This window comes from Coregonus clupeaformis, chromosome 2 (genome assembly GCF_020615455.1).
Source record: "Coregonus clupeaformis isolate EN_2021a chromosome 2, ASM2061545v1, whole genome shotgun sequence".
NCBI lineage: Eukaryota > Metazoa > Chordata > Actinopteri > Salmoniformes > Salmonidae > Coregonus > Coregonus clupeaformis.
In genome coordinates, this window is record NC_059193.1 from 25659013 (window position 1) to 25678503 (window position 19491).

The 19491-nt window shown below is 46.6% G+C and overlaps 1 pseudogene; it reads left to right on the plus strand.

Moving 5' to 3' along the window:
- The first annotated feature begins 14976 nt into the window (after positions 1 to 14976).
- Positions 14977 to 16554, plus strand: LOC121585923 (annotated as a pseudogene).
- The last annotated feature ends 2937 nt before the right edge of the window (positions 16555 to 19491 follow it).

The following is a 19491-nucleotide window of genomic DNA, read 5'->3' on the forward strand; positions in this document are numbered from 1 at the left end:
GTGTGACAGTATCTCTGATTTCTCAGCTCTCCAAAGGCAATTCTGCCTACTGAGTCATGAGTGGATCGTACCTGGCACCCATGATTAATCCATACAGTAGGACTAGCCAATGTCGTGTGGAGGGGATGTGTCCAGGAGGGAAGGGTGGCCATGGAGACCTGGGCCCGGTTTCCCAAAAGCATCTTAAGGCTAAGTTAATCGTTAGAACTTCAGGATCCTATGGTTCTAAGATGAACTTAGCCTTTAGATGCTTTTGGGAAACCGGGCCCAGGTCGGTTGGGGTTTTAGAAAGTCTGGGCAATATTAGTGATCACTGACGTACACACACACACACACACACACACACACACACACACACACTACAGCAGCCTGCTGCCGCCTAATGACGCAGAACACTCTGGTGCAGAAGAGATTTTCAGATTTCTCTAATTGCTCTCCTTCTCTGCAGGAGCAGGTACGACACAGAAGAAGTCGAGCGGTCTGCTACGGAGAAACACTCTCCCATGGGTCCCTAACCAGCTGGGCTTGCCAATGTCTGTGGACACTTCAAATAGTTATATTGGTTCGACTAGTCTTTTCCGATACTGCACTGTACTGTAGCCTCACTCACTTTCTACACAGGCCCTTTAGTTATGTGTCCGCAAATGTTATGTAATCCAAAAATGTCACATTAGCTGGTAGAACTGACTAAATTAATCATTGAAGTCTTATAACCTATTCCATTCTACATGTCAATTTTTTTGGGCTGATGTCTCTTTATATTAATATAGCCTAGGGGCTACGTAGCTTCTTCTCTGTCATGTCTGGAGTTGTGTTGCGCTGTTATGCGGACACTTTAATTTTTCTTTACAGTTTAGTTGCCCTGGTCGAGAAGAGAGCAGCTGCCCCTAAAAACCAACTACTCATTTAGAAAACAGCCTATGTGGCATTGATATGAGTCAAAAACATTTATTCTACTGTCAAAATTGACTACAAAGTGTAAATTAGATACATCTGGATTGACTTTGGATATCACTATGGGGCTAGTTAGGGACTATCGGTAAATTACACAATGTACATTGGAAAATATAAAAAAATGTCAATGACTTAAAAACCTCAAACCAACTATAAATTGTAGAAATGCATACACAAATATTGAAAGCATTTAATGAGAACTAAAAGGTGTGCAACATGAAAATATTGTCTCATTTACATTGTGCAATTTATTGATGGTCCCTAACTTATTGACTAGCCCCAGAGATATCCAAAGTCACAGTCAGGTCGCACACCAGCCCGCTGAAGCGAATTGGCTAAATAATTTGACTCACTCTTCCCACCTGCGAACACACACACACACACACATACACACACACACACACACACACACACACACACACACACACACACACACACACACAAACACACACACACACGAGACACCCACATCAAACCACATCCCCTTGACCGTTTTGGATTGCAAAACTAAAAGAGACAGCAACAGAAGAGTAGATGATGCAGAGAGACTCCAGACAAGACAGAGGCAGCAACAGAAGAATAGATGATGGAGCGAGACACCAGAAGAACAGAACAGGCCATAACAGAAGAGGATAGACAAAGGAGACAGCAACAGACTAGAACCTGAGACAGCAACAGACAAGACACAGACAGCAACAGACAAGACACAGACAGCAACAGACAAGACACATACAGCAACAGACAAGACACAGACAGCAACAGACAAGACACAGACAGCAACAGACAAGACACAGACAGCAACAGACAAGACACAGACAGCAACAGACAAGACACAGAGAAAGTGACAGAAGAGGGCAGATGGAGAGAGAACAGAGGTGGATTGAGCACATGGTTGACTGTATCACTTCAAGCTACTCTATAGAGTCTAATTAGTTTTATTTATTTGCACAAATTATAAGAGGTGACATACAGACAGTGAAAATTGAAACATGGTTTACAAAGAATTTACAGCTGTGGTGAAAAAGCCTGTGAAATTAATATTAAAACAATTAACTTACATGTACACTTTTTACAACCAGGACAGGAAGAGAGATGAAGGTAGACGAGAGATAGCAACATATAATGCTAAGAGACAGCTACAGAAGAGGGCAGACAAGAGAGACCGCAACATAGAATATTAAGCTAACCACCTCCGTCACCAGCTTCATCAGAAAATGCATCGGCGACGTTGTACCCACAGTGAGGGTTCGCTGCTTCCCCAATCAAAAGCCCTGGATTAACACAGAGGTTGGCGCTAAACTAAAGAGCAGGGCTACCACACACAGAGCTATCGCAGACAACCCTGATGCTACGGCTGAAGACAGGAATAAGTACAAGAAGGCCCGCTATGACCTCCACAGAGTCAAAAAACGAGAAAAAGGACAATATAGGAATAAGGTGGAATCATATTACACAGGCTCCGCCGCATGTGGCAGGGGCTACAGTCCATTACGGATTACAAAGGAAGACCCAACTGTGATCTGCCCAAAAATGCCTCTCTACCAGACGAACTCAATTCATTTTATGCACGCTTTGACAACAACATCGAGCCGGGTGTGAGGGCCGTCAACGACCCAGAGGACTGGGTGATCTCGCTCTCTGAGGCGGACGTGAGAAGGGTCTTTAATCAGGTCAACAACCGCAAGGCCGCGGGCCCCGACGGTATTCCAGGGTGCGTTCAAGGAGCATGCGCAGAACAGCTGGCAGGCATATTCACGGTAATTTTAAACCTTGTCCCAGTCTGTAATCCCCACATTTTAAGATGACCACAATCATCCCTGTTCCTAAGAACTCTAAGGCTTCATGCCACAATGATTACTGCCCTGTAGCACTCACTTCTGTAATCATGAAGTGCTTTGAAAGGCTGGTTATTGCACACATTAACTCCACCATCCCAGCCACCCTAGACCCACTCCAATTTGCATACCGCCCCAACAGATCCATACATGATGCAATCTCAATTGCTCTCCATACTGCCCTCACCCATCAAGATAAGAGGAAAACCTATGTGAGAATGCTTTTCATTGACTACAGCTCACCCAGCGTTCAACACCATTATCCCCTCCAAGCTCGTCACCAAATCAAATCATCAAATCAAATTTTATTGGTCACATTTACATTTACATTTACGTCATTTAGCAGACGCTCTTATCCAGAGCGACTTACAAATTGGTGCATTCACCTTATAGCCAGTGGGATAACCACTTTACAATATGTTTATTTATTTTTTCTTTGGGGTGGGGTAAGGGGGGATTACTTTATCCTATCCCAGGTATTCCTTAAAGAGGTGGGGTTTCAAGTGTCTCCGGAAGGTGGTGAGGGACTCCGCTGTCCTGGCGTCGTGAGGGAGCTTGTTCCACCATTGGGGTGCCAGAGCAGCGAACAGTTTTGACTGGGCTGAGCGGGAACTGTGCTTCCGCAGAGGTAGGGGGGCCAGCAGGCCAGAGGTGGATGAACGCAATGCCCTCGTTTGGGTGTAGGGACTGATCAGAGCCTGAAGGTACGGAGGTGCCGTTCCCCTCACAGATCCGTAGGTCTTGTAACAGATGCGAGCTACAACTGGAAGCCAGTGGAGTGTGCGGAGGAGCGGGGTGACGTGAGAGAACTTGGGAAGGTTGAACACCAGACGGGCTGCGGCATTCTGGATGAGTTGTAGGGGTTTAATGGCACAGTCAGGGAGCCCAGCCAACAGCAAGTTGCAGTAATCCAGACGTGAGATGACAAGTGCCTGGATTAGGACCTGTGCCGCTTCCTGTGTAAGGCAGGGTCGTACTCTCCAAATGTTGTAGAGCATGAACCTGCAGGATCGGGTCACCACCTTGATGTTGGTGGAGAACGACAGGTTGTTGTCTAGGGTCATGCCAAGGCTCTTCGCACTCTGGGAGGAGGACACAACGGAGTTGTCAACCGTGAATGCGAGATCATGGAACGGGCAGTCCTTCCCCGGGAGGAAGAGCAGCTCTGTCTTGCCGAGGTTCAGCTTGAGGTGGTGATCCGTCATCCACACTGATATGTCTGCCAGACATGCACATATTTAGCAGATGTTATTGCGGCTTTGTATCATTTGACTTACACAACATGCCTACCACTTTGAAGATGCAACATATTTTTTATTGTGAAATAAACAAGAAATAAAACAAAAAAAACAGAAAACTTGACCGTGCATAACTATTCACCCTCCCCAAAGTCAATACTTTGTAGAGCCACCTTTTGCAGCAATTACAGCTGCAAGTCTCTTGGGGTATGTCTCTATAAGCTTGGCACATCTAGCCACTGGGATTTTTCCCCATTCTTCAAGGCAAAACTGCTCCAGCTCTTTTAAGTTGGATGGGTTCCGCTGGTGTACAGCAATCTTTAAGTCATACCACAGATTCTCAATTGGATTGAGGTCTAGGCTTTGACTAGGCCATTCCAATACATTTAAATGTTTCCACTTAAACCACTCGAGTGTTGCTTTAGCAGTATGCTTAGGGTCATTGTCCTGATGGAAGGTGAACCTCCGTCCCAGTCTCAAATCTCTGGAAGACTGAAACAGGTTTCCCTCAAGAATTTCCCTTTATTTAGCACCATCCATCATGCCTTCAATTCTGACCAGTTTCCCAGTCCCTGCCAATGAAAAACATCCCCACAGCATGATGCTGCCACCACCATGCTTGGTGGATGGTGTTCTCGGGGTGATGAGAGGTGTTGGGTTTGCGCCAGACATAACGTTTTCCTTGATGGCCAAAAAACTCAGTTTTAGTCTCATCTGACCAGAGTACCTTCTTCCATATGTTTGGGGAGTCTCCCACATGCCTTTTGGCGAACACCAAATGTGTTTGCTTATTTATTTCTTTAAGCAATGGCTTTTTTCTGGCCACTCTTCTATAAAGCCCAGCTCTGTGGCGTGTACGGCTTAAAGTGGTCCTGTGGACAGATACTCCAATCTCTGCTGTGGAGCTTTGCAGCTTTACGGGGTTATCTTTGGTCTCTTTGTTGCCTCTCTGATTAATGCCCTCCTTGCCTGGTCCGTGAGTTTTGGTGGGCGGCCCTCTCTTGGCAGGTTTGTTGTGTTGCCATATTCTTTCCATTTTTGAATAATAGATTGAATGGTGCTCCGTGGGATGTTTTATAACCCAACCCTGATCTGTACTTCTCCACAACTTTGTCCCTGACCTGTTTGGAGAGCTCCTTGGTCTTCATGGTGCCGCTTGCTTGGTGGTGCCCCGTGCTTAGTGGTGTTGCAGAACAGGTGTATATATACTGAGATCATGAGACAGATCATGTGACACTTAGATTGCACACAGGTGGACTTTATTTAACTAATTATGTGACTTCTGAAGGTAATTGGTTGCACCAGATCTTATTTAGGGGCTTCATAGCAAAGGGGGTGAATACATATGCACGCATCACTTTTCCGTTATTTATTATTTCGAATTTTTTGAAACAAGTTATTTTTTACATTTCACTTCACCAATTTGGAATATTTTGTGTATGTCCATTACATGAAATCCAAATAAAAATCAATTTAAATTACAGGTTGTAATGCAACAAAATAGGAAAACCGCCAAGAGGGATGAATACTTTTGCAAGGCACTGTACATAGGGCAGCAGCCTCTAAGGTGCAGGGTTGAGTAACCGGGTGGTAGCCGGCTAGTGATGGCTATTTAACAGTCTGATGGCCTTGAGATAGAAGCTTCAGTCTCTCGGTCCCAGCTTTGATGCACCTGTACTGACCTCACCTTCTGGATGATAGCGGGGTGAACAGGCCGTGGCTCGGGTGGTTGATGTCCTTGATGATCTTTTTGGCCTTCCTGTGACATCGGGTGCTGTAGGTGTACATTGGATGCTGTAGGTGTCCTGGAGGGCAGGCAATGTGCCCCTGGTGATGCGTTGGGCAGATCGCACCACCCTCTGGAGAGCCCAGCGGTTGTGGGCGGTGCAGTTGCCGTACCAGGTGGTGATACAGCCCGACTGGATGCTCTCAATTGTATATCTGTAAAAGTTTGTGAGGGTCTTAGGAGCCAAGCCAAATTTCTTCAGCCTGCTGAGGTTGAAGAGGCGCTGTTGCGCCTTCTTCACCACACTGTCTGTGTGGATGGACCATTTCAGATTGTCAGTGATGTGTACGCTGAGGAACTTGAAGCTCTTCACATTCTCCACTGCGGTCCGGTCGATGTGGATGGGGGCGTGCGCCCTCTGCCATCTCCTGAAGTCCACGATCAGCTCCTTCGTTTTGTTGACGTTGAGGGAGAGGTTATTTTCCTGGCACCACTCCGCCAGGGTCCTCACCTCCTCCCTGTAGGCTGTCTCGTCATTGTTGGTAATCAGGCCTACTACTGTAAAAAAAAATGTCCTGTGATATCCAATTGCTTGCTACAGTCTTGACCCATCGCTGCAACTCCCGTACGGACTCGGGAGAGGTGAAGGTCGAGAGCCATGCATCCGCCGAAACACGACCCCGCAAAGCAGCACTGCTTCTTGACACACTGCTCGCTTAACCAGGAAGCCAGCCACACCAACGTGTCGGAGAAACACCGAACAACTGGCGACCGTGTGAGCGTGCATGTGCCCCGCCCGCCACAGGAGTCGCTAGAGCGCGATGGGACAAGGACATCCTGGCCGGCCAAACCCTCCCCTAACCCAGACAACGCTGGGCCAATTGTGCGTCGCCTCATCGGTCTCCGGTCGCGGCCGGCTGCGACACAGCCCGGGATCGAACCCGGATGTGTAGTGACGCCTCAAGCACTGCAGTGCCTTAGACCGCTGCGCCACTCGGGAGGCCCAGGCGTACTACTGTTGTGTCGTCTGCAAACTTGATGATTGAGTTGGAGGCGTGCGTTGCCACGCAGTCATGGGTGAACAGGGAGTACAGGAGGGGGCTGAGCACACACCCTTGTGGGGCCCCTTTGTTGAGGATCAGTGTAGTGGAGGTGTTGTTTCCTACCTTCACCACCTGGGGGCGGCCACCACGCTGACCCTTAACACAGGGTCCCCACAGGGGTGTGTGCTCAGCCCCCTCCTGTACTCCCTGTTCACCCATGACTGCGTGGCCACGCACGCCTCCAATGCCATTATCAAGTTCGCTGACGACATGACGGTGGTAGGCCTGATCACCGGCGACGATGAGTCAGCCTACAGGGAGGAGTTCAGTGACCTGGCAACAACCTCTCCCTCAACGTCAGTAAGACCAAGGAGCTGATTGTGGACTACAGGAAACAGGGTGGCGAGCACACCCCAATCCATATTGATGGGGCGGCAGTGGAGCAGGTAGACAGCTTCAAGTTCCTCTGTGTCCAAATCACTAAAGACTTAAAATGGTCCAAACACACACGCACAGTCATGAAGAAGGCACGACAGGGCCTCTTCCCCCTCAGAAGGTTAAAAAAGTTTGGCATGGGCCCTCAAGTCCTGAAAAGGTTCTACAGCTGTACCTTTGAGAGCATATTGACTGGCTGCATCACTGCTTGGTATGGCAATAGCACCACCCTCAATCGCATGGCGGTACAGAGGGTTGGGTCAAGCTGGGGCCGAGCTTCCTGCCAACCAGGACCTCTATATCAGGCGGTGTGCTGCCTATTGAAATTAAAATACTTTTAAAAATGCTTTTTACCCCTTTTTCTCCCCGCTACAGAGGGTTGGGGCCAAGCTGGGGCCGAGCTTCCTGCCAACCAGGACCTCTATATCAGGCGGTGTGCTGCCTATTGAAATCACTGTCCACTTTAAGAAATGGAACACTAGTCACTTTAATAATGTTTACATATCTTGCACTACTCATCTCATATGTATATGCTGCATTCCATTCTATTCTATAATATTCTACTGTATCTTAGTCCATGCCGCTCTGTCATTGCTTGTCCATATATGTATATCTTCTTAAATTCCATTCCTTACTAGTTTTGTGTGTATTGGGTATATGTTGTGAAATTGTTAGATATTACTTGTTAGATATTACTGCACTGTCGGAGCTAGAAGCACAAGCATTTCGCTATACCCGCTATAACATCTGCTAAACACGTGTATGTGACAAATACAATTTTAACTGATTTGATTTGATTTGTGAAAAGAAGGCCCAGAAAATCATCAAAGACCCCAACCACCCAAGCCATAGACTATTTTCTCTGCTGCCACATGGCAAGAGGTACCAGTGCATCATGTCTGACACCAACAGGCTCTTGAACAGCTTCTATCCCCAAGCAATATGACTGATAAATAACTAACCTTGCATCTTTATTAACCTTTTATTTCAGTATTTGCACTGTCTCTATGCACACTCACATTACACTGACACTCCAACACTGACACACACACTCACTCCATCATTTGCTCAAACACACATAATATGCACATACATTTATACTGACTCTGCACACCCGCACGCCCACTCACATACACTCATCATATACGCTGCTGCTACTCTGTTTATCATATATCCTGTTGCCTAGTCACCTTACCTCTATACATATCTGCACACTCACAGGGCCCTACACACTCACATACAGTATCCCTGCACATGTAAATATGGTATTGGAACTGACTTTTTAAATATTTCCTGTTTATAGTATGCTTACTTACTTTGTGTATTTCATATTTCTTATTCTTATTTCTCGTGTGCCTTTTTCTAGTAATATATTGTTAATGATTATTGCATTGTTGGGTTTTGAGTTTGCAAGAAAGGCATTTCACTGTACTTGTGCATGTGACGTTAAAACTTGAATTTGAACTAAGAGACAGCTACATAAGAGGGCAGACGAGAAACAGCTACAGATGACAGAGAAAGTGATGTAGAGAGGCAGAAGAGGGGTGAGCACACGGACCATCACCTAAAGCTGCTCTATGGATTCTAAATATTGCACAGTGTGTGTGAGAAAGAGAGAGCGAGAGGGTGTTTGGGTACTGTGGGATTCTTTAATCAGACTGGGTTATTGGACAGGTCAGAGTCGGTTTGAAGTTGTTGGGTGGTTTTTGGCAATACATTGTAGATGTACAGTTGAAATCAGAAGTTTACATACACCTTAGCCAAATACATTTAAACTCACAATTCCTGACATTTAATCCTAGTAAAAAGTCCCTGTCTTAGGTCAGTTAGGATCACCACTTTATTTTAAGAATGTGAAATGTCAGAATAGTAGTAGAGAGAATGATTAATTTAAGCTTTTATTTATTTCATCACATTCCCAGTGGGTCAGAAGTTTACATGCACTCAATTAGTATTTGGTAGCATTGCCTTTAAATTGTTTAACTTGGGTCAAATGTTTTGGGTAGCCTTCCACAAGCTTCCCACAATAAGTTGTGTGAATTTTGGCCCATTTTCTGGTGTAACTGAGTCAGGTTTGTAGGCCTCCTTGCTCACACACGCTTTTTCAGTTCTGCCCACAAATGTTCTATAGGATTGAGGTCAGGGCTTTGTGATGGCCACTCCAATACCTTGACTTTGTTGTCCTTAAGCCATTTTGCCACAACTTTGGAAGTATGCTTGGGGTCATTGTCCGTTTGGAAGACCCATTTGCGACCAAGCTTTAACTTCCTGACTGATGTCTTGAGATGTTGCTTCAATATATCCACATAATTTTCCTTCCTCATGATGCCATCTATTTTGTGAAGTGCACCAGTCCCTCCTGCAGCAAAGCACCCCCACAGCATGATGCTGCCCTCCCCGTGCTTCACGGTTCAGATGGTATTCTTCGGCTTGCAAGCCTTCCCCTTTTTTCTCCAAACATAACAATGGTCATTATGGCCAAACAGTTATATTTTTGTTTCATCAGACCAGAGGACATTTCTCAAAAAAGTACGATCTTTGTCCCCATGTGCAGTTGCAAACCGTAGTCTGTCTTTTTTATGGCGGTTTTGGAGCAGTGGCTTCTTCCTTGCTGAGCGGCCTTTCAGGTTATGTCGATATAGGACTCGTTTTACTGTGGATATAGATAATTTTGTACCTGTTTCTTCCAGCATCTTCACAAGGTCCTTTGCTGTTGTTCTGGGATTGATTTGCACTTTTCGCACCAAAATACGTTCATCTCTAGTAGACAGAACGCGTCTCCTTCCTGAGCAGTATGGCGGCTGCGTGGTCCCATGGTGTTTATACTTGCGTACTATTGTTTGTACAGATGAACGTGGTAGCTTCAGGCGTTTGGAAATTGCTCCCAAGGATGAAACAGACTTGTGGAGGTTTACCATTTTTTTCTGAGGTCTTAGCTGATTTCTTTTGATTTTCCCATGATGTCAAGCAAAGAGGCACTGAGTTTGAAGGTAGGCCTTGAAATACATCCACAGATACACCTCCAATTGACTCAAATGATGTCAATTAGCCTATCAGAAGCTTCTAAAGCCATGACATAATTTTCTGGAATTTTCCAAGCTGTTTAAAGGCACATTCAACTTAGTGTATGTAAACTTCTGACCAACTGGAATTGTGATACAGTGAATTATAAGTGAAATAATCTGTATGTAAACAAAATTACTTGTGTCATGCACAAAGTAGATGTCCTAACTGACTTGCCAAAACTATAGTTTGTTAACAAGAAATGTGTGGATGTAAACTTCCGACTTCAACTGTATGTGTTCCAGAGTAGAGAGTGTTCCAGAGTAGAGAGTGTTCCAGGGTAGAGAGTGTTCCAGGGTAGAGAGTGTTCCAGAGTAGAGAGTGTTCCAGGATAGAGAGTGTTCCAGAGTAGAGAGTGTTCCAGAGTAGAGAGTGTTCCAGAGTAGAGAGTGTTCCAGAGTAGAGAGTGTTCCAGGGTAGAGAGTGTTCCAGAGTAGAGAGTGTTCCAGGGTAGAGAGTGTTCCAGATTAGAGAGTGTTCCAGGGTAGAGAGTGTTCCAGAGTAGAGAGTGTTCCAGGGTAGAGAGTGTTCCAGAGTAGAGAGTGTTCCAGGGTAGAGAGTGTTCCAGAGTAAAGAGTGTTCCAGGATAGAGAGTGTTCCAGAGTAGAGAGTGTTCCAGGGTAGAGAGTGTTCCAGGGTAGAGAGTGTTCCAGAGTAGAGAGTGTTCCAGGGTAGAGAGTGTTCCAGAGTAGAGAGTGTTCCAGAGTAGAGAGTGTTCCAGAGTAGAGAGTGTTCCAGGATAGAGAGTGTTCCAGAGTAGAGAGTGTTCCAGGGTAGAGAGTGTTCCAGAGTAGAGAGTGTTCCAGGATAGAGAGTGTTCCAGAGTAGAGAGTGTTCCAGGGTAGAGAGTGTTCCAGAGTAGAGAGTGTTCCAGAGTAGAGAGTGTTCCAGAGTAGAGAGTGTTCCAGGATAGAGAGTGTTCCAGAGTAGAGAGTGTTCCAGGGTAGAGAGTGTTCCAGGGTAGAGAGTGTTCCAGAGTAGAGAGTGTTCCAGGGTAGAGAGTGTTCCAGAGTAGAGAGTGTTCCAGGGTAGAGAGTGTTCCAGAGTAGAGAGTGTTCCAGGGTAGAGAGTGTTCCAGAGTAGAGAGTGTTCCAGGGTAGAGAGTGTTCCAGAGTAGAGAGTGTTCCAGGGTAGAGAGTGTTCCAGAGTAGAGAGTGTTCCAGGGTAGAGAGTGTTCCAGAGTAGAGAGTGTTCCAGGGTAGAGAGTGTTCCAGAGTAGAGAGTGTTCCAGAGTAGAGAGTGTTCCAGAGTAGAGAGTGTTCCAGGGTAGAGAGTGTTCCAGAGTAGAGAGTGTTCCAGGGTAGAGAGTGTTCCAGAGTAGAGAGTGTTCCAGGATAGAGAGTGTTCCAGAGTAGAGAGTGTTCCAGGGTAGAGAGTGTTCCAGAGTAGAGAGTGTTCCAGAGTAGAGAGTGTTCCAGAGTAGAGAGTGTTCCAGGATAGAGAGTGTTCCAGAGTAGAGAGTGTTCCAGGGTAGAGAGTGTTCCAGGGTAGAGAGTGTTCCAGAGTAGAGAGTGTTCCAGGGTAGAGAGTGTTCCAGAGTAGAGAGTGTTCCAGGGTAGAGAGTGTTCCAGAGTAGAGAGTGTTCCAGGGTAGAGAGTGTTCCAGAGTAGAGAGTGTTCCAGAGTAGAGAGTGTTCCAGGGTAGAGAGTGTTCCAGGGTAGAGAGTGTTCCAGAGTAGAGAGTGTTCCAGGGTAGAGAGTGTTCCAGAGTAGAGACCCACAGTAGCAACTGTAATTGAGTACTGGCAGTGTCTGCTGTGGCAGGTGGGAAGGTGCAAGTTACCTGAAAAATATCTAATCTCTCAATGTTCTAATCTCTCGATGTTCATCTCAAAGTGCACCAAATTCATGCATCTAGCTGTTGAAATTCCTTTTTTTTTCTCCCCCCGGACCCCGCTCCTGGCTTTGGGCTAATCCCCAAATGTCTTCAAATCCTAGAAATGCCCCTGTGTGTAATGTGGGCTGAAATAGGGCCAGGAAATCAGGAGACCACGACTGGGACCTCTGCTTATCAGACATGCTTATTAATCATCACAATGACTATTGTTGTTTTTCCAATGATAAACAGGAAAGCTTGACTTTGGGTGATTGGCTAAACTGAAGAAAACCATCTCTTATGAATTAGTCACTAGATTGAAATACTGTAGATGTTTTAGGCAATTTAATTACATCACTAAAGGCTGACCTAAATACTGTCTGTTCTTTCAGTGCTTAACAATAAATATGACTGACATACAGGGCCAATTTGTGCAAGAGCTTTTTCTTTTCCGTAACTGCATTTTCTATATAACTTTACTTCCCTGAATCCACCTGATGACATGAAGGGGACATCTTTAGTAGTTTGCCCCAGCGGTTTGACGGTTTGAAGCCTAGTGGTGTGGTTCCTAGGATATACCCCAACCGCACACTCACGCACACACCAACACGCACACACACACACACATCTATTTTACATAGCCTAGTAAGTGAAGGGCACTGTCCCAATGCCTTTGTACTTGAATGGTGTGTTTCTCCTCTGCCCTCTTCAGACATTACGCTAATTAACACTAATGAGGGGTCAACTGAGGTCGTTTCATGCCAGTCTGAAAAGTAGATAAGAAAGTCATAGAAAACTATTAGACACAAAGTCCAAAACAGCAGGAGGGGACACAGTCTGCATGAGAAGTACAGTGAGCCTGCCTGCATTCACCCACAGTGAATGGGCTTCTCTTTGTGTTTAAAACTTCTAAAAGAGTTAGGGCAAGGTCTCTAACTGACAGACAGACTGCCACACAAAATGACTCACACTCTCAGGCTTCAAGGCTTTTAGGGCAAGATGAAGACTTCCAGAGCTTGACCACAGCAACACAGCAGGTAAGTTGACGATGGGCCTCCTGACTGCTGGGTGGGCTTAAACTGTGTTTTATTGTCCTATCGCGTACCCTGCGTGAGATTATTGAGGAGGAGGAAAGGGTTTGGATCACATTGTTATCTTGTCATTTATGAGTCTCTGACTGAATGTGTGTTACCTGTTGACTGTACTGTATTCTTGTAAATTACTTTGGTTTTTGATCCTGCAGTTTGCACAGTGATGTTGTTGCACATACAGTACAGCTTGTTTGTACAGCGGTCTTGCTATTTGTAATGTGGTCTTTCAGGTTGCCCTGTCATCCTGTGATTCATACCATGCCCATGTAGTTTGCACTGTGATCCTGTCCTGCATATTGACTTTACACAGTTGATAATGACTGTGCGGCAGGAGATTTGTGGCCCTGCAGTTTTACACTGAGGCCCATTGGTTACAAAGGGGAGGTACTGAGGGGCCCTGGTGTCCCAGTCCTGCCTGTCATCAGTGTCAAGATCACAGGAACTCCCTCCCCCAAGCACTCTGAGCCGGTGTGTACCACTGATAAGCCTTTGGTCACAGCGTTTTACACTCGGCAGAGGGGGCGCAAAATGCTTCAGCTCCCCTCACACTACCGGCAGACACTCTTCTTGGCTGCTTCCTCCCAGTGATTTACCGGCAACAGTCATGTGACCTGTGGCCTTAACCTGGCCTTTGGCAGCACTTAACCCTTTCCCCACTTCTCCCAGGAGGTCACAACATCATAATGAGCCACAGACCAACCGCCCTATAAACATGACTCCTGCTGCACAGGATGTAAAATAAGGATGTAAAAACTATTCACCCGTAAAAGTCTGAAGAATGGCCAGGAATATGTCTTCTTGGTTATGGGCTGAGGAGAGAGCAAAGACATGATAGCTGAGTCTAAGTAGCTCCTATCCACATTTGTTCAGAGTGAGTAAATATTTGACATTCTCACAAACAGGAAATCGAAGCTGTGTTATAACAGTGGGGGAAGCTCATATTTCCTTCAGTGAGATGACAGCTGGCTGAGCTCAATGGGAAAGTTATTGCCATCAATCAATAAAAGAGTAAACAAAAAATGCCCCATCGCTTTCCTAAAGAAATGAAAAAAACTAGAAAAGAAATCACAAAATCAATATTGGGCCCTTTTTTGGAGGTCTCCAGGAGGCACACATGGTTGGTGTGCAGCAAGAAAAGCATACTGTAGATCTTAGGCATAGTATGAAATACACACTATTCCTTCATATCATTAAAATACAGTATAAGCCACTTCAAACCTCCTCCTTAAACCTCTCTCACTCTCTCCCCACCCGCAAAATGTCAGTCGCATCTTGCGCCATAAGCGACACGCGCCATCACGCATGTAAACAAGTAGCTTGCCTGCTCTATCCGCACTGATGGGTGAAGTCATTTAATGAGCTAAATGTAAAACAAATGTTGATTTCACAGGTTAAAAAAGGAACAGAAAGGAACAATATAAATCGGTACTCTTTTTGGTTCGAATTCGTTCCGAAATTTATTTTGCTGGTACAGTGGAACGAAACAATTGGAAAATAATTTTGGTTCCAACCCCTGGTTCTGTTACATCATGCCTAAGTCCGCAACACTGCACCCCAACTTTGACAGGAAACAAGAAAGGCAGTTCACCTTATTTTCAACGGAAATATGGACAGGGTCTGTTTAGGTTTGTTTGTGGGGGACTTCCGGTTAAGCACTTCCAGCCAATAGTTTGCAGCTAGCTAGTTAGCTAACTAACTCAATATCGCTTCTCACAACTTTCCAAACAAGGATTCATGCAAAAACGGCCATTTTATGTTCAGTAACGGAAGCTGTTCATGGAGCAGGAGTGTTTTGACCACCAAAGTTTTTTGAGGCACGAGTGCAGTTGTGAGGCGCCTTTTGATTTGCACCCACCTCCTAAGGACGAGGAGTCTCTTCAGCTTTGGCTCAAAGCATTGAACTTGAAGAAACCACCAAACCGACCATATGTGTGTTCCTATCACTTCGTGGACAAGAGGCAGACTGAAGAGCATCCTTTCCCTGAGAAGTGGCTGGGCTATGATGCTCCAGTACAGACCAGAAAGCGACATCTCAGCAGGACATCAACACATACAGGTAGCTGTTAGCTAGCTGCTACTCGCTAGCTATCATCACAGATGGGTGTACTGAATCAGGCAGAAGTTAGCTAGCTTAGCTAATTATGTTACTAGTTGGTAGCCACTCCTATGTCCTAACATACTGTAGCTAGCTAACTGTTGCCTAGCTTACTCACTTAACTGGCTAGCTTGAGGGCAGCCCATCTGATACAGTGTTGTTAGCTAATTAGCCTAGCTAGTTAGTCCCTACACTGTTAGCTATCCAACAACTTCTGTTTGACAATTTCTCCCCCATGCCATGATTATCCCCATCATTGCTGGCATGCCACTGGTGATGCTCATGAAATGTCTAACTAGCTAAATTATTAAACGTTCAAGTGTTGTTGTTTTTTTCCTAACCATGACCAGTAGGCTGTCTGTGTATTTTATTGTGTTAAACTTGTCGTCTCTCTTATGTTTGTTTGACAGATGAAGACAACTGTGGTGATGCAGAGTCTGATCTGAGTGTGCCAATGCCACCGCAGCATAAAGATGCTGATCCTCAATGGGAGGTTCCAGCACTGACTGATCACAGCTACGTGTCAAGAGAACCAGTCAACAACCCCACCTGCCACAAACAAAAACAATGTGGTGGTGCAGAGCCATTGACCTACACCATCCTGAAGAATGACACTAGCTCAGTGTTGTATACTGGCCTTCCTCTTAGTGTTTTCTTTGACCATGTAGCGTTTCTGCAGAAATTCTACACCGCTAACTTCAAAATGCATACCACTGATCAAATACTGATAACCTTGATGAAGCTGAAGCTGAATCTTCTCCCGGGTGATCTTGCTGAACGCTTTGCTGTGTCCCAGGGAGTAGTGAGCAGAATCCTTTCCTAATGGATTGACAGAATGGAGGAGCACATGAGGATCTCCATTCCATGGCTGCCGAGGGAGACGATCCAGAACACAATGCCTCGGTGCTTCAAAGAGAAGTTCCCCAACACCACTTGCATCATCGACTGCTCTGAAACCACTCTTCAGAAAGCACACATTCCAGCAATACTCTCAAGTATTTAGTTGCCATTGCTCCATGTGGACTCATTATGTTCATTTCTCCTGCATATGGAGGCAGGTGCAGTTCATCACCCAAAACTCTGGCTTCCTGGAATACCTTAGGCCTGGCGATGAAGTTATGGCAGACAGGGGCTTCACCATCCGAGATCTGCTGTAAGAGAGGAAGGTAAACCTTGCCATACCAGCCTTCACTCAGGTAAATGTGCATATGAAGAGAACTGTGCAAGAAAAAAAAACACCAATCAAGAGTTATGCTTAGATAATAAGTTAGAGCTGACAGAGAGCTTTACAAGGCACAAAATATAGGAACTATTTAAAAACACATTAGTATTAGGCCCCTAGATACCACATAGAATAACATATTTGGAGCACAGAGTTAGTTTGCCTGACTGGAACTCATCTACTATCGTTGGCAGCATATGTGTGAAATAGAATGCCTTCAGTTTAGGGATAACATCAGCACAGAACTTCACATCAAAAGGCACGTCAATAACAACCTGCTCGGATGGAGCGCAGACAAGCAGTTTACATCTCTCCAGTCCTGTGCAGAACATGCCCATTTACACCTGCAGGTAGTACCCATGGGCTCCATTAGGTGGCAGCTGAGGAACCCCATCCACCAGCTTCACATCGGTGAGTTTGCCAGAGAACAGTTCAGTCAGAGACTCACACTTCTTACTCAGAACAGGACATGTGATTTCTAGAAGTTCTTGAGAGTTTAACACTCCATCTGGGTTTGCAGAAAGCCATGGCTCCTTGACACTCACTAGTGTGCCTCTACTCTCCAGATACATCCATGTGTAGGCCACCTGCTCGTTCTCCATGCCATATGTGGTTGTGGAGTTCCCATGGAACCTGGGGAAGAGATGCTGCCGTGCAAAGTTGCCAGGATTTGTTGAAGTGCGCACAGGAACCGTCTTTGCTGAGCTAGCAGTGATCTGAAGTTTACGCACGTCATACCACCCATGGGAGGCACTCTGTGCTTTAGTGACCTCCTCACATTTACACTCCTCCAGCTTAACATAAACGTCATAAAATGACAAGCATTTCTGACATTGCATGTTGATGCCGTGTTCACCATGAGGCTGCTGTAGCTGTGTGGCTGCTGCTGGAACCTGATGACTGTTTCGTTTAGCTTTGATATGATTGTGCAGAAGGCTCCCCACTGGAACATTGGCCCCTTCCAAACCCTTCTTAAGTGCGTTGTGGGAGTGGTACGCAGGAGTTGGAGGTAGAGATGGAGAAGCGGCTGGGGTGCTGTCAGAGAACTCGTCACTTGGTTTGTGACATTTGAAACAGATCTCGCTCAACCTTTTTGGAGCTAAATTCCGCTGCGTCCCCGAGTTCCACTGCCATTGCATTCTGCACCTTCAACAAAACACTACTGTTAGAATAGTAAATTACAGTACACAACACTTGTTTACGTGTTTTTCACAGCTGACTAGTTTACACAGTTTCCTTTTAACTAGTAGGTTTAGGTTATGTTGGTAATTTCCTATTTGATTGTAAAAGTAATCTTGATTCTGTACCTACCTCATTGCCATTCGAGATTAGACTGATATACTTACACAATTTACATTTACATTTACGTCATTGTCACGCCCTGGCTCTGGGGACTCTAGTATGTTGAGCCAGGGTGTGAGTTTTCATTTGTGTTCATTCTAGTATTGTGTTTCTATGTTGGCCAGTGTGGTTCTCAATCAGAGGCAACGTGAATCAGCTGTTGCTTGTTGTCTCTGATTGGGAACCATACTTAGTCAGCCTGTTTCCCACAGTATGGTGTGGGATCTTGTTCCGTGTTGGTTGGTGTTTTGCACCTTTGGACGTCACGTTATCGTTTGTTGTTTTTGTTCGTGTTATCATTCAATAAATATAAGTATGTTTGCATTCCACGCTGCGCCTTGGTCCTCCTCCTTCGACGATCGTGACAGAAGATCCCACCATAACTGGACCAAGCAGCGTGAAGAGGAGAGAGGTTGGACGTTGGAGCAGTGGAGTAAGAGTCTCGACTGGGCCAGGCCAAGTGAAGAGCAGAGAGGTTGGACGTTGGAGCAGTGGAGTAAGAGTCTCGACTGGGCCAAGCCAAGTGAAGAGCAGAGAGGTTGGACTTTGAAGCAGTGGAGTGAGTGTCTGGCTAGAGACATGGAGGCCTGGTCCAAGAGGAGAGCCGCCCAGAAATTTTTTAGGGGGGGGCTCACGCCGGGGACGACGGGGCAGCAGGAGGCCGCGATAGAGCTCTCCAGCGGGTTGGCAGAGGAGGCCGCCAGGTTACGGGGGCCACTGGTATTAAAGGGGAAGGAAAGTGTAGAGGCACGGCGAGAGGTACTGGGGTGTGTTACCAGTCTGGTCCGGCCCGTTCCTGATCCCCGCGTAGGGCCAGTGGTGTGTGTCCCCAGTACGGTCCGGCTAGTTCCTGTCCCTCGCATCGAGCCTGTGGTGCGCTTCGTCAGCCCGGTCCGGCCTGTTCCTGCTCCCCGCACCAAGCCAATGGTGCGCTTCGTCAGCCCGGTCCGGCCTGTTCCTGCTCCCCGCACCAAGCCAATGGTGCGCTTCGTCAGCCCGGTCCGGCCCGCTCCTGCTCCCCGCACCAAGCCAATGGTGCGCGTCGCCAGCCCGGCCCGGCCCGGCCCGTTCCTGCTCCCCACACCAAGCCAGTGGTGTGCGTCGTCAGTCTGGCATGGCCCGTGCCTGTTCCACCGGTGCCTGGTCCGGTCAGCTGCTTCACGCCGGAGCTAGAGCAATCCGCTCCACCAGTGTGCAGTCCAGCTCCGGCCAGCGGGGCCAGACCGGACCAGGGGTACTTTGGGGGGTTGGAGAGGGAGTGGGGATCAGGCCCGGAGCCGGATCAGCTGCCAAGGCGGAGTGCCCACCCGGTCCCTCCCCTGTGGTGTTTGGTTGGCGCGGCCGGAGTCCGCGCCTTTGGGGGGGGGTACTGTCACGCCCTGGCTCTGGGGACTCTAGTATGTTGAGCCAGGGTGTGAGTTTTCATTTGTGTTCATTCTAGTATTGTGTTTCTATGTTGGCCAGTGTGGTTCTCAATCAGAGGCAACGTGAATCAGCTGTTGCTTGTTGTCTCTGAATGGGAACCATACTTAGTCAGCCTGTTTCCCACAGTATGGTGTGGGATCTTGTTCCGTGTTGGTTGGTGTTTTGCACCTTTGGACGTCACTTTATCGTTTGTTGTTTTTGTTCGTGT